Below are 24,891 nucleotides of genomic sequence, written 5' to 3'. Positions count from 1 at the left end.
GAGCCAAACCGGCCAGGGCTTTCCCTACTTTTTAAAATTTATTCTACTGTTCTGGTCCTAAAATAAGAACCTTTTTTAGTTGAAATTTAAAATTGGCCTTTCCAATACTTGGCTTGTCTTGCTTCTGAAAAGGCCTCCTTGTAAAAGCTACAAAGGAATCTCATGCTTCAGATACTCCTTCAGACACCTTGATAAATGTAAATGATTTTTTTAATCTTCTGGCACATTCGTATGCCTGGTAGACAGGGCCCTGGCTAAGAAACTCACGCAGACATCTTAAGAGGAATGTGCTCAGCAAGCTACTGTATCGCCTCCCTGCCTGAAGTGTGGTTCCCAGCTGCCATTCATTCTTCCTCCAGTTTTTATGTTGCAAACTTCACGTTAGAAGCACATCTCTGATTACAGCCATTCAGGAGTGTCTTCCTCCTGACAGCCTCTGCTGCCTGTGATGCGGGACTTGAATGAGAAAACAACCGTTGAATTCTTGCAAGTTAACTTGTCAGGAAGAAAGTTTCCCCGGGAGGAGGAGCACAGGAAGAGAGGGAGGGAGAGACTGAGAGAGGTTTACACAGAAGCAACTTGTTTATGTGTTATAGGTAGAATTTATTTTTTCACCCAGAAGCATCTGTATATCTAAGGAAATATTACTGAGGTATGTTTCTCAACAATATTTGCTCCAAGGAACCTGAAGGGTAGATGAGAAATGGAAGAATTCAATCCGAACATTGCCCGGTGGTACAATTCAAAACTTCTCATCTATGAATCATATCCTCCCATAAACTCAGTTTACAAAATCGGATTTTTTTAAGTTGACGCAAAGCAATCTACAATGCTACAGTTGGACGATATGAATTAAAAGAGCATAATTACATAGAGCAAAGACATATCTTGAGCATGACATTTGCTATTTTGTGCTACCTCTACTGTTATACCTTTTTTTTTTTTTTTTTTTTTTTTAATGAGGCATAAGTTAAAAAAGGTAAATTTTACAGGTTACCAGGTTTCATTTGTTTCTTCAAGCATCAGGCATTTTATTTCACTGATTTGCCTTTCAATTTCTTTTTATCATTATAAAAATGTATTCATTTTAAAGATCTTCTCCTTTAATAGGTATTCACTTCAGAGGGCTCTTCTGCAATGGGTTTTCTACCAGAAAGGTAATTTATCATATTGAGTACTGTCTCTCCAACTAAAAAGGAAATTGATAAACATTCTCAAAGCACCCTTAGTATTTGCAAGTGCAGCTTTTAAAGTAAGATGGATACAGGTTAGGCAGTTTAGACAATATGGGTGCAGTGCCTAACAGGAGTGTACCTGTTGTCCAAACTAGTTTTTGAAACTAGTTGATTTTCTTGGCACACTGTAGTAAAGCATTTGTAAGTTTAAAACCTAGCCATGCTTTAGGATAGCCAGAAGTGCTACTTTTATTTTGCAACATATGTACTTGGTACAGACTCATTCTAAAAAATCCAGCTTTCTAAATATTTATATTTTCTTATAAACAATAATATTTAAATGGTAAATTTAAATGGTAATTATGAGACCTACTTCCCAAATGTTCCATTTTTCAAAAACATATTTTAATAAAAATTCACTTTAACCATGGTCAGTTTGGCTCAGCAGTTACAGCATCAGCCCACAGACCAAAGGGTCACAGGTTCGTATCCAGGTGAAGGGCATGTGCCTGGGTTGTAGGTTTGATCCCGGCCCCCGTCAGGGTCATATGGGACCAGTCATTGTGTCTCTCTCACATTGATGTTTTTCTCTCTCTCTCTCCTTCCCTCAGACCCTTGTACCCTATCTAAAAAAATCAATGAAAAAATATCCTCCGATGAGGATTAACAAAACAAACAAACAAAAATTGACTTTATAATCAAGTTTTGAGAATATATGCATTTTTTTCATAATTTTAAAAAATCATCACCCAAGGGTATGTATAGATGAGAGAGAAACATCAATTAGTTGCCTCCTGTATCTGCCCAATTGGGAATCAAACCTTCAACCTAGGCATGTGTCCTGACAGGTAACTGAAGCCACAAACTTTTGGTGTGTAGAATGATGCTCCAACTAACTGAGCAACCCGCCTGGGGCTGGACTATATCCATTTTTTTAAAAAGAATGTTAAGGACTATGCCTAAGGTGTAGGTTTATGAAAAATTACCATTTAAAATGGATCTTTCAATGTGGAAGTCTTAGTGGAGGAGAATTTCTGCATCTCTTCTTGTGTCTAAGTGCCAAACTATATTTCATAAGCATGCATTTAATGGGAGACAGGAGAAAACATTTTGCAGTGTTTTGATGGACTTCCTGAGCCTTCGCCAGCATCCCAGTTGTACAGAAGCTACTGCCTCATGCAGGACTATGGCACCATATGGTGAACTGCCAATGACTCTCCAGAACTTATTCATTCATGTAACACATGCTCATCAAGCACCTCCCATTGGCTCTACTTTTATGTAACATGAATACAGCAGTTAACAGAATAGTCTTTTCTCCATGGAACTTCATTCTATTGGACATTTTCTTTTACTTTTTTTCTCCCTCCCTTCCCTTAATGTAAATAGATATTTCAGATGTGTTAGCAAGAATAAATCCAACAACAACAAAAATAAATAAATAGAATCTATCTTCAATTTAAAAAAAAAGAAGAAGAAGAAGATGGATATTAAGCAATGGAGGGTAGAGACTGACTCAGTGTTGTGGAATAGATAGAGATTGTTAAATATCATGGTCAGAAAGAGCCTCGCTGAGGAAGGGAGTGTGGACAGAGGAGTGAGACATACCAAGATCTGACAGACTCCTGCTCCAAACAAAGTAAACAGCACAGTGAAGGAAGAGGAGACGGTAAGAGACCAGAAACTTAGATCACCGGTCATGTCAGCTGGAATCCTGTGAACCATGGTTTCTAGTTTTAGTTTACTCTTCAGTGCAAAGGAAAAATGTTTTCTTGAATGGTTTCAGAAAGCATTATATATGATGAGATTTTTAAAAAAATATTTTTAATCACATGAGGGCAAAAAGTGGTGAGCATTCCAAGGGACTGTGAGCAAGTTGATGGCAAGGATAATAGCTGGAATCTTTGTGTTTGCATCTCCATTGTCCAGCACGGTCCTAGATATCATGGCAATTATTCAGTAGCTGCGTATTTGATTACTGATTCCCAAGTAGTTCTGAGAACAATCCACAGAAGGCAGCCTAAGCCTGCTGCTGCTCTTGTCCTAGTTTTTTGGGAGAAAGTTTTGAACTGTTGGTCTGTTACTTCTAACTGGGCAAATAGAGTCTCTAGTCAATTCTATTTTGTTTACCAAATATTTCCCTTTTGAGAAGTAAAATTGCAGTAACAGTGCATTACTTCAACCCACATAGTCCAAAGGTAAACTTCTCTCAGGGCGACAAGGTGGTTTCTTTATACTCACAAAAGTAGTATGATTTGTAAGTAGGATTTTCTAACACTTTCACTCACAGTCCACAGAGGTCTCAATATGCTCACTATATACTTAAAGGAATACAATAGTAATACAAAGATTTCTAAAGGACTAAGCACACTTGAGGCAAAGGAACAAAGACTAGCAGAACTTTTTTTTTTTTTTTTGGTAGTAATTGTATAGTCAAAGCCTCTATCTAAAGTAAAGGGTAATTTTATTCTGAAATTTATTATTTGACTAGATGTTTACAGACTTGGGCCCAGTTTCTGATGAAGCTGATAGCATATATTTAGAAATGATAGGTTTTTAGCACAGTCATTACACAGGCATTCTTCCTTCGGGGAGTGTTTTGTCTGTGAGTTTCTTTTTCATGCTTCGCTCACTTTCAATCACTTTTCAGTTTCATTGTTTGGAAAATAAAGCTCTAATTCATCAACACATGCAATTTACAACATTGATGTTTGGGTGGACATTTTCCTCTTAAAATGTGGATGGTGCTCACTGCGGTGGGGTCCACTGTCTTCGAAAACAATCTCATAAGGAGAGCCACCAGCTCTGTTACCGTCAGAAATGTGATGGCAGCCCCTCGGCTCCCTAAAGCATTCTCTGTGTCAGGACTGTCCTCTGCCTCTCTTCCTTTCGGTTAATTTGGTCGCTGTGCTTCAGTTTTTTCAATTTATCCCAGCTGTCAGTTTATACAATAGATCAGCATCTTTCAAGTGTCTCTTTGTATCATGCAAGGCGAAAAAAATACAAGTGATGACCTGATTCTTGGGATCAAAAATATAGAAAACTATACAGTATAGAAAATGATAGAAACAGATGAAAATGTTGGACATAGCAAAAGAAATATAGTTAAGGAAAACTTGGGTATAACTGTCATTAATCCCCGACTATTAAAAATTGATCTATATTAAAAAGAGGGCCCTGGCTGATTTGGCTCAGCAGTTAGAGTGTCGGCACATGGACCAGAGAGACCCAGGTTTGGTTCCAACTAATGTCATGTACCTTGATTACAGCTTGTCCCCGGCCCCGGTTGGGGTCGTGTGGGTGGCAACCAGTCGATATGCCTCTCTGATGTCAATGTTTCTCTCTCTCTCTTCCCTCATCTCTCCCTCCCTCCATCTAAAGATAAATGCAAAAATGTCCCCAGGTAAGGATTAAAAAAAAAAAAAGGAAGAGGGATTTGTAATCAATGGCCATTGACAACAATGATTAGTGGAGGGTGGAATAGGGAGGAAGGTGTCTGCGGGGGAAAAGAAGAAATATTTGTAACAAAAATAAATTAATAAAAAGCACCTCTGATTCAAAACAATAAATAAATGAATAAAAGGAGGGATTCCATAATCTAATCACATATTCAGTAACTGCAGCCCTCTTGTGCCACACAACCCTAGTACTGCATTTCGAGCAGTGAGCAAGGCAGGCGTTTTATTTCTTAAGAAGCTTATATTTTACGAGTATATATACTCATAGAATATGTAATTCCAATATAATGAGAGAAACATTACCATGGGGAAAGTATGGATTAAACACACACACACACACACACACACACACACACACAAAAGAGTTTTTGGTTGTATCTCAAAGAGCACCTCTTCCAGATTTGAAGATCAGTCAGAGCTTCCTGTAGGAAGTGATACCTAAACTGAGACCTTAACTATGAATAAGACTCTTAGCTGAAAAGATTCTATTTCACCATGTACAAGGTACCAGAGGTAAGAGGGAGTGTGGTCTTTCTCAAGAAATACAAACTTGGTCTAGAGTGTTAGGGGTGAGCAAGAAAAGAAAAGGATGAAGAGGTAGTCAGAGGACAAACATACAGAAGTTGACAGAAGTTATACGAAATCATGAAGATAATTTCATTCAATCCCATGATCAAAAGGAAATGCTGAAGCATTTATGCAAAGATCCTTCTGGATGTTGAGTTGGGAATGGATTGGAAGGAATTGAAACGGGAGGGATGGCAGAAATGCTCATTTCAAAATGTCCATACCAATCTAGCCAAAATAACATATTCATAATGTGAGTAGAGAAAAGATGATAGATTGTATAGATATTTAGAAGAAAGAACAGATTTTATTTTCTCAAGTAAATTACCTAAATATTAGCTGAGGGAAGCGTTATGAGTATTTCCCAGATTTTTGCCTTAATAGGTAACAAGTTACCAGTCAATATAAGACAACCCCTCTTTTCACAGAATATGCCATTTCCCTAGTCACTCAGGGTACTTTTTAGAGTTTCTTTTTGTTCAACAAATCTAAACCCCTATGGACTAAACTGTGTCCCCTTCAATATGAGGGGGTCCTTTGCAGATAGGTATTTTAAAGAGGTAATCACATTTAAATGGAGTCACAGTGTATGCTGCAATCTAATGCAACTGCTTTCCTTATAAGAAAAAGAGATTAGGACTCACAGAGAGACGCCCTGGAGAAGGTGGCCATCTGAAAGTCAAGAGAGGCTCAGGAGAAACCAAACCTGCTGACATCTGATCTTGGGCTTCCCCTCCCAGGTCTGTGAGAAAATGGATTTTTGATGTTTAAGCAACCCAGTCTGTGATACTTTGTTACAGAAGTTGTAGCACACTAATGTAGACCCCAAACCAGAATTCATCGAAAGAGCATTCACCATACGTATATAGGAAATGCACCACATTGATCAGAGATCATGCTGAAGTCCAACTAGTAAGCATGTTAAAAGCACACCTGTTAAGGAAGAATAGCATATACTATTATACACATACTCTTTCTCAGTTAGCGCCATTACAAGTAATTTCAGAATTTGTCCCAGTCAATGGATAACGTTCTAGGAAAGGAATTATATGAAATTAGGTTATTCAACAAAGTAAAACCACTCAGTTGACACACTCACACAGTGATGATGACAGAGCTGGCTTGAGGAGGGTATCCCTCTCCATCTTCATCAGCCCCCTAGACACGCCAATACACTTATGCTCTAAAAAAAAAAAAAATTACGAGCTTCCTAAATAAACACAAGTTCAAGATAGGTCTACTGATCTATCTTCCAACCAGATTTCTGGCCCTAATGTTACTGGCACAGTAAGCTGCTAATTATTTAACAGGAAAGGAGTAAAGGAAAGATTAGCTAACTTAATACTCCAGCTCCATTGCCTGTGTAGGGGAAGGATCTGGACAAAGGCAGTTGAGAAGCATGCTCAGTGAGGTCTGAATGACATGGAAGGTGCCTGCCTGTCTTGGGAGGTACCTACCTGTTTGCCGCCACACCTGGAAGTGAGTCAGTGGCCAAAACAGGCGTGGTCACTGCAAGCACAGAAATTTGAATATTTAATCTTCTGGACAAAGGTTCTCTAGCTCCTCTCCTCCTCTCCCTCTCTCACCAACTGAGCCAGACTCCCAGCTTCAGGGCTCCCCTGCCCTGCCCCAGCCGTGTGGCCCACAGCCACGTGGGACCCACACAGTGAACTGATGGACTGAATCTGGGCACAGTTTCACCACAGAGCACACACTCTGGACTTTGGCTTTATTTCTGATCTTGCTAAACTCACGGCTACCACTCTTCCAGGACTGGACTGAGGGACATGGGATTTTACAGCCCCGAAGTGTAATTGCACGTCAATAAAATCCATCCATTCTCCCCTGGGAGCTTCTGAATAGGCTTATTCCGACTGCGCCCCAAGAGCTTCCTGCCCACGAGTGCTGGAAGAATCTGGCCCCTTTATCAGTCCGACGACACTAAGACTCTAATTTATAAAACCTCTAGTTCCAACATGAACCACCTGCAGCCTTTTCAAGTTTTCTTTGTTTCCTGGTAGCTGTGGCAGTTTAAATACTATTTGGTTTCTGAAATTATACATAAATGGCTCAGCATTTAATTCATAATGGTCGCACTATTCTTCAATTGGCTAAAATAATTTACACCCATGATTTCTACCTTCACAAATTCAAAAGGATTAAAGTTCACATGTAAGAACATTTTCTTCCCTGGCTCTGTGGTTAGAGTGTCAACCTGCAGACCAAGGGGTCTCAGGTTGGATTCCTGGCCAAAGGCACGTACCTGGGTTGCAGGTTGATCCCTGGCTCCAGATGGGTTCGTGTGGGGGGTCAACGCATTGATGTGTCTCCCTCTCTCTCTCTCCTTCCCTCCCTTCCACTCTGTCTAAACATCAGTAGGAAAATATCCTCAGGTGAGGATTAACAAAAATAATAATAATAATATTTTCTTGCAAAGAGTTTTATACTGTATCCAGTATACAATGTTTGCTGTAATGTCTACAATGTTTGCACTATTTGCTAAAATCAAGTAAAACTATTGTACCCTCTTGGATCAGATGCACTAATTTATAAATAGCCTTTCTTCAAAAGAATATTTTGAAAGTAAAAATGTGATGACAGTAAAATTTGTCAAAGATGTCTTTAAAATAATTTGCCACATTTGACCCAGTGATCCCACTGCTGGGAATTTACCCTAAGAAGCCTGAAACACCAATCAGAAAGAATATATGTACCCCCATGTTCATAGCAGCACTATTTACAATAGCTAAGATCTGGAAACAGCCCAAGTGTCCACCAGTAGACGAATGGATAAAAAAGCTGTGGTACATATACACAATGGAGTACTATGCAGCGGTAAGAAAGAAAGATCTCTTATCCTTTGAGACGACATGGAGGGACCTGGAAAGCATTATCCTAAGTGAAAGAAGCCAAGCAGAAAAAGACAAATACCACATGATCTCACTTATATACGGAATATAATGAACATAACAGTCTGAGGAATACAGTAGACCCAGACACATGGAAGTAGGGCACAGACTGACATCCCTCAGAAGAGGGGATGGGGGGTGGGAGGGTGGGAAGAGATAAACCACAGAACTTATATGCATGTATGCATGACCAATGGACATGGACAACTAAGCCGGGGACAGGGTGGAGGTGGGGTGGGGTGGGGGGTGCCAATGGGGTAAAAAGGTAAAATATCTGTAACAAAAAAATAAATAAAAATTCATATAAAAAAATAATAATAATTTGCCACACCAAAACCTCAAATATATTAGGGTTACTCATGTATTGTTATGTCGAAATAGAATGACAAAAACAATGAAAAATCCCCTTCTCTAAACTCTTATAATATATTTTACCATTTTTAATTCCCTAACATATTGTAGTAACTTGAGAAAATGACCCTTTTTTGTGTGTTTTGATTCTTACATTGTAGCATTCAAAATAGCTTATGTACAATATATACTTCTAGATTGAGTGAAACCAAATATACTCTTATGTCTGAAAATCAAAAGATTTTCTACACAGAGGCTGAGGATTCCAGAGAGACTACAGAAACATATTTAGCATTATTCATGTTAGTTCAAAAATAAACCACACACTCCAACCAGTCTTCATCATTGATGTAAATCTTAATAGGTAGCTATTACTGAGAAATAAACTAAGCTTAAATTACATGGAAGAAAAAAATCCATAATGAGCCTTTATTCTTTTTCAATTATTAGCGTCAAAGGCATGTTCAATGGCATGAGTTCAGGCTTGAAAGAAGGCATACTACCTTTGAAAAAGATAGTTCCACAGGAATCATTTTATAAAACCAGTGCAACTAAAAATGTAATAATATTCAACAAGTTTAAAACAAACAAACAAAGTTGAAAACTGCTTGCATTAAATAATCTAGTCTTTTTCCAAATTAGTGGTTCAGGAGGCACGTAGAAAATAAATTTAGGGCTCCAAAGTACTGTTTAGTGGTGGTGAGAATTTCTGTTCTGTTCTCTACTGTATCATCCATGTCTAATCTACTAAGAGATTTGGGGTGTGTGTGTGTACAAAATTGTGGTGGAAATAAAAGTGAATCACAGACAGAAACAATGACAATGCTAAAATTATTTAATTGTTAATGTGACGGTTAATGACATCTTCAAAATCCAGATTTATAGACATCTGATGTGCAAATAATAATACAAACAGCATGTCAATCAAACCAGGAATTTATGAGTATTTGTACTGATGAAATTTTGATCCGGATACATGGTGGGCTCTCGAATATTGGCCCCTCCACATTCAGATATCTGGTTTATTTGGTCCCACATAGACAGTTTAAGAAAGGAATGCATAAAAGAGAGCAAGGAGTGACGCTTGCATGAAATGAAGTACTACAGGATAAAACAATGAGAAAAAGGAGGACAGCTCCCAGACCCGAGCCACAGAGAACCATGAGGTTTCACACAGAAGGGGAGCTCTCGAGATTGAGCTACTCACTATCAAGAATGTGCGGAAAAGTGTAACTAGGGGTCAGGATATGGAAAGGAAAATTAAGGTTTCAGAATTGAGGGACTGCTCATGGGCACCAGCCACTATCCAGATTATGTGGAATTTCAAATACCAAATTCCTCTGGCTCGCAGTACTCTGGATTCTTTAATATATTTTTTAAAAGATATGTTTTATTGATATTTTAGAGAGAGAGGAAGGGGACAGAGAAATAGAAACATAAATGTGAGAAACACTGATCGACTGCCTCCTGCATGCCCCATACTGGGGATCGAGTACACAGTCCCAGGCATGTGCTATGACCAAGAATAGAACCGAGACCTCTCCATCCACGGGATGACACTGTCCACTGAGACACACAGGCTGGGCTTTAATATCACTACAACTTGCAGACTATATCCTTGTAGCAATTCACAGAAATTTTATGTTGATGTGAAATGAATTTGCAATTTTGTTTCTAAAACCTCATGCTATTGGAACAACCAGGGCATATAGATCTCTAGTCAATGTTGACTTATTCGTACAATTGGATATATATCACACATAAGATTTTTCCAACATCTAAATATACTGTATTTCTTTGACTTCTACAAGTATTAGTAACTCACAAGAGTGCCACACAAGCAAACGGCAACAGATAACACATTTAATGTGAGCATTTAGTATGCTAAAATAGAGTATGAGAGATAGCTAATTAACTAGTGACTGAATACTTAGGATAAGTCAGTAAAATACACTCATGTATAAAAACTAACCTTGCAATGGCACCCTACTTTTACTCTTGCATGAGTTCAATTGAGAACCAGAGGTATGAAGATTGAGATTTTTACTAATTAAATTGTGGGATATTTTTATAAATCCAACAAAAACATGCCTTAAAGAAACCAAAATGTACCCCTAGTTTCTAAATTAGGCCGTGGTACACTTACACAATGGAATACTATGCAGTTGTAAAAAAAAAAAAGAAGGATCTCTTACCCTTTGAGATAGCATGGAGGGACCTGGAGAGTATTATGCTGAGAGAAATAAGCCAGTCAGAGAAAAACAAGTATCACATAATCTTATTTATATGTGGAATCTAATGAATAAAATAAACTAATGAACAAAATAAACCAAGAGACATAGAAGCAGGGAACAGACCAATGAACCTCAGAGGGAAGTGGGGGGGGCAGGAAGAGATAAACCAAAGAACTTATATGCACATATGCATATATACATGCATATATAACAAATGGCCACAGACAATAGTGCAGTGAAGGTGGGTGGTGGGTGGGAGGATGGGGTTCAGTGGAGGAAAAAGGTGGGGACATTTATAATACTTTCAACAATTAAGATAAATTTTAAAAAGATAGAATCAGAGGATGTGAAAATGGCAGCAGAGTGAAGGGAAGCTACACAGACGATCTCCCAAGACCAAACGGGAATTACAACTAAAACAAAGACAAATCCTCAGAAAAAAGCAACAGATAAGCAGCATGACAGGACCATATAACGAGGGACACTGGTAGGATATGTGGAGGCACAAGAGGGTGGCAGGCTGGGAGCCCACAGACAGCAGCAGACTCAGCTGTGAGCAGCGCCCTTGGAGAATAAAGACCAAACCTGCTCCACAGCGCAGAGAGCCTGGACAGAGCGCTAAAATAGCCACAGCCACTCACCTGAGGGCTACGGCAGAGAGAGGGCAGAGTGGGCTGGAACTCTGTGGGGACACCCGGGATTTGGAGGGCACTCAAAGTTTTTGCTGAGTTGCAGTCACAAAGGACAGTGGCCAATGTGCTCCTTCCCAGAGCGGTGGGAAAAGCAGCAGCCCCCCTTAGAGATTCAGCCTTTCCCAGGTGAGGCAAAGAAATGCAAATTGAGGCTCATTAACAACCGAATCTATCCCACCCTCTGGAAATCCTCTTATTCAGAACACCAGTGCTACACTCCAAGGCACTGAGTAACTGAGACTACTAGCCACCAGGAAAAAGCTAGAGGATAACTGAACCTTTCCTGGGCTTGCAAATCTACCCAGGAAAGTAAGACTTGACAGTGGTGTTTAACGTGGGTCCACCCAGGCTCATCCAAACCCAGTAGAGGGAGCCACAAACAGCAGAATACCAACACCCACAGGGAAAATTTGGCCGGCTCCAAAACCCACTGAGATAGCCAAAATGGTGAAACAAAGAAACAAATCCCAAATGAAAGAACAAGAGAACTCTATGGAAGATGAGATCAATGAAATGCAGCTAAGCAACTTATCAGAGTTAGAGTTCAGAGCCCTGATCTTGAAGAAGCTCAACAGCATGAGTAAGGACATCAACACCATTAGTAAAGATATAGAAACATTGAAAACCAACTAAGTGGAAATGAAGAATGACATAGCAGAAATTAAGAACACATTGAAAGGACTGACAAGTAGGGTAGAGAAAGCTGAGGAAAGGATCAGTAAATTAGAAGGCAGGGTAGAAAAAATCAACCAATCAGAAAACCAAAACGAAAAAACAATTAAAAAACAGAAAGCCAGTTTAAGAGAATTGTGGGACAACTGGAAATGTAATAACATTTGCATCATAGGAGTCCCCGAAGAGGAAGAAAATGGGCAAGGATTAAAGAATATATTTTAAGAAACAGTGACACAAAACTTTCCTACCTTGGTGAAGGAAGAAGGCATTAGATTAAAGACAAAGAGAGAATTCTAAAGGAAGCAAGAGATAAGCAACAGGTTACCTACTAAGGAAAACCTATAAGGCTCTGAGCTGACTTCTTAACAAAAACACTACAGGCCAGAAAGGAGTGGCATGGAGTAATCAAGGTCATGATAAACAAGGATCTGAATCCAAGAATACTCTATCCAGCAAGGCTATCATTCAAAATAGAAGGTCAAATAAAGAGCTTCCCAGACAAAAAAAAAAGGCTAAGGGAATATATTAAAACCAAACCAGCATTGCAAGATATGCTAAAAGAACTGCTGTAATTAGTAGAAGAAATAGGAAGAAAAATATAACCACACTAAACAAAAATGGCAATAAATAAGTACATATCAATTATCACCTTAAATGTAAATGGTTTGAATGCTCCCATAGAAAGACACAAAGTAGCTGACTGGATAAGAAAGCATGACTCACATATATGTTGTTTACAAGAGACCCACCTCACAACAAAAGACTCACATAGGCTGAAAGTGAAGGGATGTGAAAAAATCTTTCAAGCAAAAAAAAAGCTGGGGTAGCAATACTCATATCTGATAAACTAGATTTCAAAATGAAGACCATAACTAGAGATAAAGAAGGTCATTACATAATCTTGAAAGGATCTATCCAACAGGAAGATATAACCTTGGTAAACATATATGTACCCAATACAGGAGCACAAACATATATTAAAAAATCTTCTGGAGGACTTTAAAGGAGAAATTGACAGCAATACAATCATAGCAGGGGACTTCAACACCCTGCTGACATCACTGGATAGATCTTCTAGACAAAAAATTAACAAGAAAACACAGACTCTAAATTAATTGCTAGATCAAATGAACTTAATAGATATCTACAGAAAATTACACCCCAAAACTGCAGAATTCACATTCTTCTCAAGTGCATATGGGACATTATCAAAGATAGACCACATGTTAGGGCACAAACTAAGTTTCTACAAATTCCAGAAGATTGAAATCATATCAAGTATTTTCTCAGATTACAATGGCATGAAACTAGAAATCAATTACAAGAACATGCAAAGATGTTTGAAAACATGGAGGCTAAATAGCATGTTATTGAACAATGAATGGGTTACTGAGGAGATCAAGAAAGAAATTAAAAACTTCCTGGAAACCAATGAAAATGAACACACAACACAAAATCTATGGGATGCAGCGAAAGCAGTTCTGAGAGGGAAGTTCATAGCACTACAGGCCTACCTCAAAAAACAAGAAAAATCTTTAATAGACTATCTAACCTCAGAACTAGAGAGCAAACAAAAAGAAAACCCCAGAGCAAGTAGAATGACGGAAATAATAAAGATCAGAGCAGAAATAAATGACAAAAAAAAACAATTCAAAGGATCAATGAAACAAAGAGCTGGTTCTTTGAAAAGACAAAAAAGATTGATAGACCCTTAGAGACACCAAGAAACAAAGAGAGAGAACACAAATCCACAAAATCAGAAATGAAAGAGGAGAAATAATAACTGACACCACAGAAATACAAAGGATTGTTAACAAATATTATGAACAATTATACGGCAACAATCTAAGCGAAACGGACAAATTTCTAGAAACACATAGTCTCCGAAAACTGGACCGGGAAGAGGTAGAAAACTTGTACAGGCCAATAACAACAGAAGAAATTGAAGATGTAATCCAGACTCTCCCAGAAAACTAAAGCCCAGGCCCAGATGGCATCACGGGGGACTTTAACCAAACATCCAATAAAGAACTAATACCCATTCTCCTCAAACTATTTCATACAATTAAAGAAGGAAGACTTCCAAATTCGTTTAATGAGGTCAGCATAATTCTAATTCCAAAACCAGAAAAAGACCCTACAAAGAAAGAAAACTACAGGCCAATATCCCTAATGAACATAGATGTCAAAATCCTGAACAAAATACTAGCAAATCGAATCCAGCAATAAATCAAAAAAATTATTCATTATGACCAAGTGGGATTCATCCCAGGGATGCAAGGCTGGTACAATATTTGCAAATCAATAAATGTGATACACCACATAAACAAAATATAATAAAAATCATATGATTATATCAATAGATGCTGAAAGAGCTTTCAACAAAATCCAGCACCCATTTCTGATAAAAACGATCAGCAATGTGGGAACAGAGGGATCATATCTCAACATAATAAAGGCCATATATGAAAGACCTACAGCCAACATCATACTCAATGGATAAAAACTAAAAGCATTTCCCTTAAGAACAGGAACAAGACAAGGATGCCCACTTTTGCCACTCTTATTTAACATGGTGCTGGAAGTCTTAGCCTCAGCAATCAGACAGGAAGAAAAACTAAAAGGGATTCAAACTGGAAAGGAGGAAGTGAAACTGTAATTATTCACAGATGACAGGATCCTATACATAGGAAACCCCAAAGACCCCATCAAAAATTTACTAGACTTAAAAAATGAATTTAGCAAAGTAGCAGGATACAAAATTAATGTCAAGAAATCAATGGCATTATTATACACCAATGATGAACTCACAGAAAGAGAAACTAAAAAACGAAAATCCCATTTACCATTGCAGCAAAAGATTTAAGATACCTAGGAATATACTTAACCAAAGAAATAAAGGACTTATTCACAGAAAACTACAGGTCATTGAAAAAAAGAAATAGAGGAAGATATAAAAAAGTGGAAGCACATACCTTGTTCATGGATTGGAAGAATTAACATCATTAAAATATCCATACTACCCAAAGCAATCTATAGATTCAATGCAATCCCCATCAAAATACCAACAATATACTTCACAGAACTAGAACAAATACTTCAAAAGTTCTTATGGAACCAAAAAGACCCCAAATAGCCACAGCAATCTTGAAAAAGAAAAACAAAGTTGGAGGGATCACATTACCAGATTTCAGGTTATACTACAAAGCCACTGTAATCAAAACAGCCTGGTACTGGCACACGAACAGGCAGATAGATCAATGGAACAGAATAGAGAACCCAGAAATGGACCCAAGACAATATGCTCGATTAATATTTGACAAAGGTGGCAAGAGCATACAGTGGAGTAAAGACAGCCTTTTTAATAAGTGGTGTTGGGAAAATTGGACAGCTATGCACACACACACACACACACACACACACACAAATTAAACTAGACCATCAACTTATAGCATACACAAGAATAAACTCAGAATGGATAAAAGACTTAAATGTGACTCATGAATCCATAACAATCCTAGAAGAAAATGTAGGCAACAAAATTTCAAACATCATATGCAGCAGAATTTTCACTGATACATCACCTAAGGCAACAGAAACAAAAGAGAAAATGAACAACTAAAAAGCTTCTGCATTGCAAAAGAAACAACCACCTAAATGGAAAGGCAACCAAAAGAGCATAATTGCCAATGATACATCAGATAAGGGGTTAATTTCCAAAATATATAGAGTGCTCATACAAATCAACACAAGAAAGACAAAGAACCCAATTAAAAAATGGGCAGAGGAACTAAATAGACATCTCTCCAAACAGGGCATACAAATGGTTAAGAGACATATGAAGAAATACTCAACATCATTAATCATCAGAGAGATGCAAATTAAAAGAACAATAAGATATCACCTCACACCTGTCAGAATGGCCACCATCAAAGAATCATCAAACAACAAGTGTTGGCGAGGATGTGGAGAAAAGGGGACTCTAGCACACTGCTGGTGGGAATGCAGACTGGTGCAGCCACTATGGAAAACAATATGGTGTTACCTCAAAAATTTAAAAATTGAACTTCCATTTGACCCAGTGATCCCACTTCTAGGAATATACCCTAAGAAGCCTGAAACACCAATCAGAAAGAATATATGTACCCCCATGTTCATAACAGCACTATTTACAATAGCTAAGATCTGGAAACAGCCCAAATGTCCATCAGTTGATGAATGGATAAAAAAGCAGTGGTACATATACACAATGGAGTACTATGCAACTGTAAGAAAGAAAGATCTCTTATCTTTTGAGACGACATGGAGGGACCTGGAAAGTATTATCCTAAGCGAAACAAGCCAAACAGAGAAAGACAAGTATCATATGATCTCACTTATTTATGGAATATAATGAACATAACAGTCTGAGGAATGGGGTAGTCCCAGAGACTTGGTAGTGGGGTACAGACTGACAATCCCCAGAAGAGGGGGTGGTGGGGGGAAAAGATAAACCACAGAACTTATTTGCATCTATGTATGAACAATGGAAATGGACAACAAAGCTGGGGACAGGGCAGGGTGGGTGGTGGGGGGAATCAGTGAGTGAAATAGGAGAAACATCTGTAACAAAATAAATAAATTGATTTTTTTTTTAAAGAAATAAATAATAGCATTAATTATTAAAAAAAAACAAAAACAAAATCAGGTCATGAAATGTTCAACTTGTTCCAATAAAGTTGCCACCTCCTCCAAAATTTTTTTTAAATAGGTTGTCATCCTTGAACTACAAAAACTGTTTATGTTTGGCTACCATTACACAGCTGTACAATTGGCATAGATTGCTCTCAGTGAAATGTGGCACCATCACAGATGAAAGAGTCCAAGGCTTGCCTTGCACAGATAGTAGGTGTTAGAATCATAATATTGTAACATTTTGCTAAGCAGCAGGATCCTCTTTCTTGAAAGTAAACCAAGTGATAATTTGAAAATTTTACACCTGTCTTGGCACCTTCAACAATATTTGTCACAAAGTTGAAATAACAATATGCTCGCAGTTTGCATGTAATGCTGGTGTTTATGGGGCCTCATCTGTTACATTAGTAACAATATCAGTACAACCAGTGTACACACACACATACACATACTACATCAAAAGGATTATTTTTCTCTTCCTAAGTAGAAACCAAGTTTCAGTTACTTTCACTATTTAATTATATTTTTTTCCCTCAAAGATTGACAAAGGAGATTCACAGCTTCTATCAAATGTTTGAAAACAATTCAGAGCATTTTCCTTCATAAGACTGTTCTGCACTTGGGATTTGCTTCTTAAATAACTGTCATTTGAGTTATACCTCAGACATGTGGACACTTTTGCCAAAATTATTGTTTTTAATTTGGGAAAAACATTGGATATTATATGAGTAATAGAATGTACCACTACAAATTCAACTTTAGGGTGGACAGAAGGCATCTATTGCTTTCCCTTTTGTTATGTTAGAATAATATACAAAAGTGTTGACATTTGATTCAATAACATGGCCAGCTATAGCATTAACACACTAAATCCAAAAGCTGTAAAATTTCTGAGATAAATTTTTTTTTAATTCACTATATCCTGTTTCCCTCAATGCAAAATTTCTTTATTGACATTAAAATAGAAATTCTCTTAATCAATTCAGATGTATTTCCTATTACTCTGCAATGCCCACTACTGCTATGGACAAGTCATTTTACCTTGTTGTCACTAAAATAAGTGTTGTCTCTTCTACCTGTACTTTGACCAGTATCCCACTTCACTTTGTGAATCTCCTAACTACCCTTTCTAGGAACCGAAGCATCACTCTTTTTCTAAGCCACACGTGAAATTGTATGCTATTTCAATAAGAAGTAAATAAGCAAATCAAGAAATATTATGAATGATAAGTGTTCTAATTATCTAATAATTTATATGATATAATTTTAGAAAAATTAAAACTTTACTAAATAAAACCTCATGCAAGTTCAAAGCCTCTTAAGGAAATATCTTAGTAAAGAAAATTATTAGCATTTTACCGTATACTGACATATATTAGAAACTGTGAAAACACAAATAATTTCACTTTAAAGCAAAGCACTGGGACTTCCGGTATCAGGTCCTCCCACAACCACATCAAACTTACAACTAAACTACAAAACAACCATCATTCAAAACCACCTAAAATCAAGCTGAATGGAAGTCCTACAACTAGGAATTAAAGAAGAAGCTGCATCCAGACTGGTAGGAGGGGCAGAGGTGCAGACGGCCTGGTCCCACACCCACGTGTGGCGGATAAAAATCAGGAGGACACCTCGGCTGGGAAGGTCCTCCCTGAGGACTGAGGGGTCCCCATCCCACACCAGGCACCCAGCTCAGGGTTCCAGTGCCAGGAAGAGAAGTCCCCATAACTTCTGGCTGGAAAAACCAGCGGGAACTGAGGCTCAGGGAGGCTGAGGCGGCTGGTGCCCCAGGCAGCTCCTTAAAGGGCCCGCGCACGGACTTATCAGACTCTCTCCCTCTAACCTCAGAGGGGAGGCAGCTCGAGGGGCACCAGAGACATACAGGGAAGAACTGAGCTGTTTGGCATTGGAGCAAGGACTGGAGAGGGGGCTTTCTCTGGGACAAACGTCCTGTCAGAGGCCTTTGTTCCTTTGGTGAACTCTTCTCTGGGGCGGCAGACAGCCACCATATCTGGGACTCCAGCAACCTGGCTCACACTGGTTGTCCTGCCCTGGTGATTCCCTGAGGCCCTGCCACACCCAACTTTCAGGCCCACCCAAGCTGTTGCCAGTTGCTTTACCATAGGATTGGCCTGTCTTGGATCCTGCTTCAGGTTTTCCTAAATTCTTTCAAATAAGCAGCATCTGGTCTCAGCGAGCCCCATACCTCTCCTTAAGTAATACACAGAAACAAACACAGGGAGGCAGCCAAAATGAGGAGACAAAGAAACAGGTCCCAAATGAAAGAACAGAACAGAACTCCAGGAAAAGAACTAAGTGAAATGGAGATAAGTAACCTAACAGATGCTGAGTTCAAAATACTGCTTATAAAGATGCTCAATGAACTTAGTGAGAACCTCAGTGAACTTAGTGAGGGCCTCAAGAGCATAAAAAAGGACCAGTCAGAAATGAAGGAGGCACTAATTGAAATAAAGAATAATTTACACAGATTCAATAGTACAGTAGGTAAAGCCAAGAAGCAAACCATCGATTTGTAATATAAGGAACAAAAAACAACCAATCAGAACAGCAAAAAGAAGAAAGAATCCAAAAAAATGTAAGGAGCCTCTGGGACAACTTCAAGTGTACCAATAATCACATCTTGGGTGTGCCAGAAGGAGAAGAGAGAGAACAAGAAATCAAAAACCTATTTGAAACAATAATGACAAAAAACTTCCCTAACTTGGTGAAGGAAACAGACATACAAGTCCAGGAAGCACAGAGAGTCCCAAACAAGATGAACCCCAAGAGGCCCACACCAAGACACTTCATCATCAAAATGCAAAAGGTTCAAGACAAAGAGAGAATCTTAAAAGCAGCAAGAGAAAGGCAGCTAGTTACCTACAAGGGAGTACCCATTAGGCTGTCAGCTGATTTCTCAAAAGAAACTTTGCAGGCCAGAAGGGAGTGGCAAGAAATATTCAGAGTGATGAAAAGCAAGAACCTACAACCAAGATTACTCTATCCTACAAAGCTGTCATTTAGAATTGATGGCCATATAAAAACTTTCCCAGACACGAAAAACCTAAAGGAGTTCATCACCACCAAACCATTATTATATAAAATGTTGAAAGGTCTTCTTGAAGAAAAAGATAAAAAATATGCACAAACAAAATGGCAATGAATACATATCTATCGACAATTGTATCTACAAACAAAATGAACCGGCAGAACAGAAACATTCTTCTAGATACAGAGAACATTTTGTTGGTTGCCAGATGGGAGGGGGGATGGGGGAATGGGGGAAAAAGGTGAAGGGATTAAGAAGTACAAATTGGCCCTGGCCAGTTTGGCTCAGCGGTTAGCGTGCCGACCTGCAGTCCTCAGAGACCCTGGTTTGGTTCCTGCTAAGGGCACGTACCTCCGTTGCAGTTTATCCCTGGCCCTGGTTGGGTTGTGCGGGTGGCAACTACTCAATGTGTCCCTTTCACGTCGATGTTTCTCTCTCTCTCTCTCTCCCTCCCACTCTATCTGAACAAAATATCAAAAAATGTCCTCGGGTGAGGATAAAAAATAAAAAGAAGTACAAATTGGTTGCTAGATTGACAAACTTCAAAGGGACAGGGTTTGGGGGGTGGGAAGAAATAAACCAAAGAATTTATATGCACATATGCATAACCAATGGACACAGACAACAGTGTGGGGAAAGGCAGGAGGGGGGCAGGAGACAGGAGGAGGGGGTCAATTGGGGAAAAATGAGGAACATTCTGTAATACATTCAACAATAAAGATGTTTTTAAAAAAAAAAAAAAAAGCAAAGCACTGGGTGAAATGTAAATGCATATATGTGCCTCCATTATTATCATGCTAACTTCCATTGAGAGCTGCTCCAGGCTCTGTTGCTAGTCCAGTCCATCCAAAGCAACCTCAGAGTAAGAGCTCCCAACCCTCGGAGAGCCAGGCTCACCAAGCTTCAGAATTTCTTGTTTATTCCTGTTTATTCACCCTGAGAGAAATTCTCAGAAAATTTCCTAAGGACAGTTTTGCAGAACATCTGATTAAAGAATGTCTTTTCTTTCCTTTTGATCTAACTTCTCCTCTTTCTCAGATGAAAGATAAACTTAGAGAGTTGGTGGAGTTGCCATACAGGAGAAGGTCAGAGAGCAATGGAATGGGGGGGGGGGCTTCCAGGCACTGAGTGGGAAGAGTGGTGAAGGGTCTTGCAATAGAGCACCTGGTTTCAAGGCTGACAGAGTCAGGAAAACAATAGGTGGGGGGAAGAAATTAAAAAGGAGAATGGAGTTGCTGACTGATAACACAGCAACTAAAATAAAACAATACTATTTGTGTTGGTAATTAAAAGTAGCATGGTATAGCAGATCTAGAATCATGGAAGTGTTATAATAATCATCATTTCAAAAATGATCCTTAAGAATCCCAAGCCATAAGAAAATGGCTTAGTCTATGCTAACTTTGAAGAAATGGGAACTTGATTAGACTTCTTTTCAAAGTCTCTCTCTTTTGAGGGGAGGTGAACTGAAATCCCATGGAAGTTGACCAAGTTGAGATTAAGAGTCTTCTAATTCAAAAACTGCAAATACATTTGAATGAGCTGATTCTAGAAACATTTAATGGCTTTAATTAATTCACTACAGCTTTATGTATCTAACCCTGCTAGGTGCAAGAGCAATGGGGTTGAGGCTCACACCGAGAGTGGCTTTATTGAGCATCTTTTTTTTTTTTTTAAGTTCTTTGTATTATATTTCTCTTCTATTGTTCCCAAGCCTTCAGTAAAATCTTGTTAAACATTACAACCTGTTCTCAGTGATTCCTGTGGGGAACTGAAAATCCAGCTTTCTGCCCAAACTTACAGCAGTTTGGACCAGCAACAGCCACCTGAGAGACATTAGTCTTAAGATAAAGGATGAGATGACATGATACAGAACACACAGTAAACTGTGAGTGGGGTGGAGATCAGGATCCTACAGCCAGGTGGCTGTCTACTGCAGCGAACGATGACCAGAGGGATACAGGCACACTCCAGAGATATTGTGGATGCAGTTCCAGACCACGCAATAGAGCAAATATAGCAAGTCACACAGAATTTTTGGTTTCCTAGGGCATTTAAAGTTATGGTCACACCATATTGTAGGATATTATGTATAATATAGCATTCTGTCTTTTAAAAAATGTACATATCTTAATTTAAAAATACTATCATCTGAGCCTTTAGCAAGCTTTAATTTTTTTGTTGGTGGTGGATCTGTGTTGATGGCTGCTGACTGTCCAGGGTGGTGAAGGCTGGGGTGGCTGTGGCAACTTCTTAAAATAAGACAACAATAAAGTTTGCTGCATCAGCGGAATCTTCCTTTTGTGAATGATTTCCCTGTAGCATTGTCAATGTGCTGCTGTTTGAGAGCATTTTACCCACAGTAGAACTTTCAAAATTGAAATCAATCCTGTCAAACCCTGTCGCTGCTTTATCAACCAAGTACATGTACTATTCTGAATGCTTTGTTGCCATTTCAACAATCTTCACAGCATCTTCGCCAAGCATAGATTCTATCTCAAGATAGTACTTTCTTTGCTCATCCACAGAGAGCAACTCCTCATGTGTTGAAGTTTTATTATGAAGTTACAGCAGTTCAATCATATCGTCAGGCTCTACTTCTAATTCTTGTTCTTTTGCTGTTCCCACCACATCTGCAGTGGCTTCCTCCACTGAAGTCTTGAACCCCTCCAAGTCATCTGTGAGGGTTGGAATGAACATCTTTCAAATTCCGGTTAATGTGGACATGTGCACGCCTTGCCATGAATCACAAATGTTCTTAATGGCATCTAGAATGGTGCATCCTTTCCAGACAATTTTCAATGTATTTGGCCCAGATCCATCAGAGGAATCACTAGCAATGGCAGCTAGAAGCTAGAGCTTACAAAATGTATTTCTTTCTTTTCTTTCCTTTCTTTTTTTTTTTTTTTGTTGTTGTTGTTAATCCTCACCCAAGGATATTTTCCATTGTTTTTTGATAGAATAGAAGGGAGAGGGGGAGAGAGAGAGAGAGAGAGAGAGAGACATTGATGTGAGAAAGACACATCAGTTGGTTGCTTCCTGCACACTTGACTGGAAATTGAACCCACAACCCTTTGGTCTGCAGGCTGACACTCTAACCACAGAGCCAAACTGGCCAGGGCAAAATGTATTTCTTAAATAATGAGACTTGGAAGTCGAAACTACTCCTTGATCTGTGAGATGCAGATGAATGTTGTGTTAGCAGGCATGAGAACATTAATCTTGTACATCTCCAACTGTGCTCTTGGATTACCAGGTTCATTGTCAATGAGCAGTAATATTTTGAAATACTCTTTTTTTGTTTGTTTGTTTCTGAACAGTAGGTCACAACAGTGGGCTTAAAATATTCAGTTAACTGCATTATAAACAGGTGTGCTGTCATCTAGGCTCTGTTGTTCTGTTTACAGAACATGGGCAGAATAGGTTTAATGTAATTCTTCAGGGCCCTAGGATTTTCAAATGGTGAATGAGCATTGGCTTCAACTTCAAGTCTCCAGCCACCAGCTGCATTAGCCTCCAATAAGAGAGTCAGCTTGTCCTTTGAAGTTCTGAAGACAGGCATTGACTTCTCTGAGCTATGAAAGTCCTAGATGGCATCTTCTTTCAATACAAGGCTGTTTTATCCACATTGAAAATCTGTTTCGTGTCTTCCCCTTCATTAATTATCTTAGCTAGATCTCTGGATAACTTACTGCAGCTTCTACATCAGCACTTACTGCTTTACCTTGCGCTTTTATGTTATGGAGATGGCTTCTTTCCTTAAACCTTATGAAGCAACCTTTGTAACTTCAAACTTTTTTTCGGCAGCTTCCCCTCATCTCTCAGCCTTCATAGAATTGAAAAGAATTGGGGCCTTGCTCTGGAATAGTCTTTGGCCTAAGGGAATGTTGTGGCTGGTTTGATAGTCTATCCAGACCACTATTCACTTTCTCCATATGAACAGTAAAGCTCTTCCACTTTCTTATCATTTGTATGTTCACTGGAGTACACTTTTAATTTCCTTAAAGAACATTTCCTTTGCATTCACAACCTGGCTAACAGTTTGGCACAAGAGAACTAGCTTTCAACATGCCTTCCTCACTAAGCTTAATCATTTCCAGCTTTTGATTTAGAGAGAGAGATGTGCAACTCTTCCTTTTACTGAAGCACTTAGAGGCCATTGTAAGACTATTAACTGGTCTGATTTCAATATTGTTGTGTCTCAGGGAACACGGAGGCCCAAGGAGAGGGAGAGAGACCAGGGAATGGCTGTTTGGTGAAGCAGTCAGAACACACACATTTATCAATTAAGGTCACCATCTTATACGGATGTGGTTCGTGGTGTTTCGAAACAATCACAAGAGTAACATGAAATATAACAAATATGACTATGTAATATACACCATACAAATGTGTATGACATCAAATATACCAATACAATGTAAAAAAATATAATAATAGAAACATTTGAAATATTGTATGAATTATCAAAATGTAACACAGAGACACAAAGTGAGTCAATGTTTTTGGGAAAATGTCCTCAATCGACTTGTTCTATGCAGGGTTGCCACATCCTTTCATTTTAAAAATATGCAACATCTGCAAAGTGAAATAAAGTGCAGTTCAGTAGAATGAGGTCTGCCTGTATGACTAGCCTGCTGCAAGTTCTAAACGAGGCTAATCTGGTAAAAGCCTAGACATAAGGCAGTCAGGTGGGCTTCCAGGTATAGACTGCACATTAGAGGAAAAGGTCATGTGACATTTCATCAAATGACTAGCATTACGATTAGAATAATAACTGCACACATAATTATATGCTATGAATAGTAATAACTGCATACATAATAATTATACACACTAAGAATATGTTAATATTTTTAAAGGATTAAATGGGTCTAAGACTTATTTTCATTTGGGGGCATTTTACAATGGAATATTCCATGGCTTAAAAAAATTTTTTTAAGTATATTAATCCCAAACTAAGTAACTTTAGTTTTATATTCACCTATTCATTTCAACATCTAAAGTTCTTTAATTAAGAACTAATGCTTTTTTCTCAATAAATACTGAAAAATAAAATCATTATTTTCCAAATGCTTACAGGGTCTCCTGCCACTCAGTGGAG

At 38.6% G+C, this 24,891-nt stretch overlaps 1 pseudogene; it reads right to left on the bottom strand.

Annotated features, from left to right (window-relative positions):
- LOC118624978 overlaps nucleotides 1–23,947 on the bottom strand; it is a 73,201-nt pseudogene extending 49,254 nt beyond the window's left edge.
- Nucleotides 23,948–24,891: the final 944 nt, after the last annotated feature.

Source organism: Molossus molossus, unplaced genomic scaffold, assembly GCF_014108415.1.
Source record: "Molossus molossus isolate mMolMol1 unplaced genomic scaffold, mMolMol1.p scaffold_m16_p_1, whole genome shotgun sequence".
NCBI lineage: Eukaryota > Metazoa > Chordata > Mammalia > Chiroptera > Molossidae > Molossus > Molossus molossus.
The sequence above is the reverse complement of the archived record's forward strand: the minus strand, read 5'-3'. Positions and strand labels throughout refer to the sequence as shown.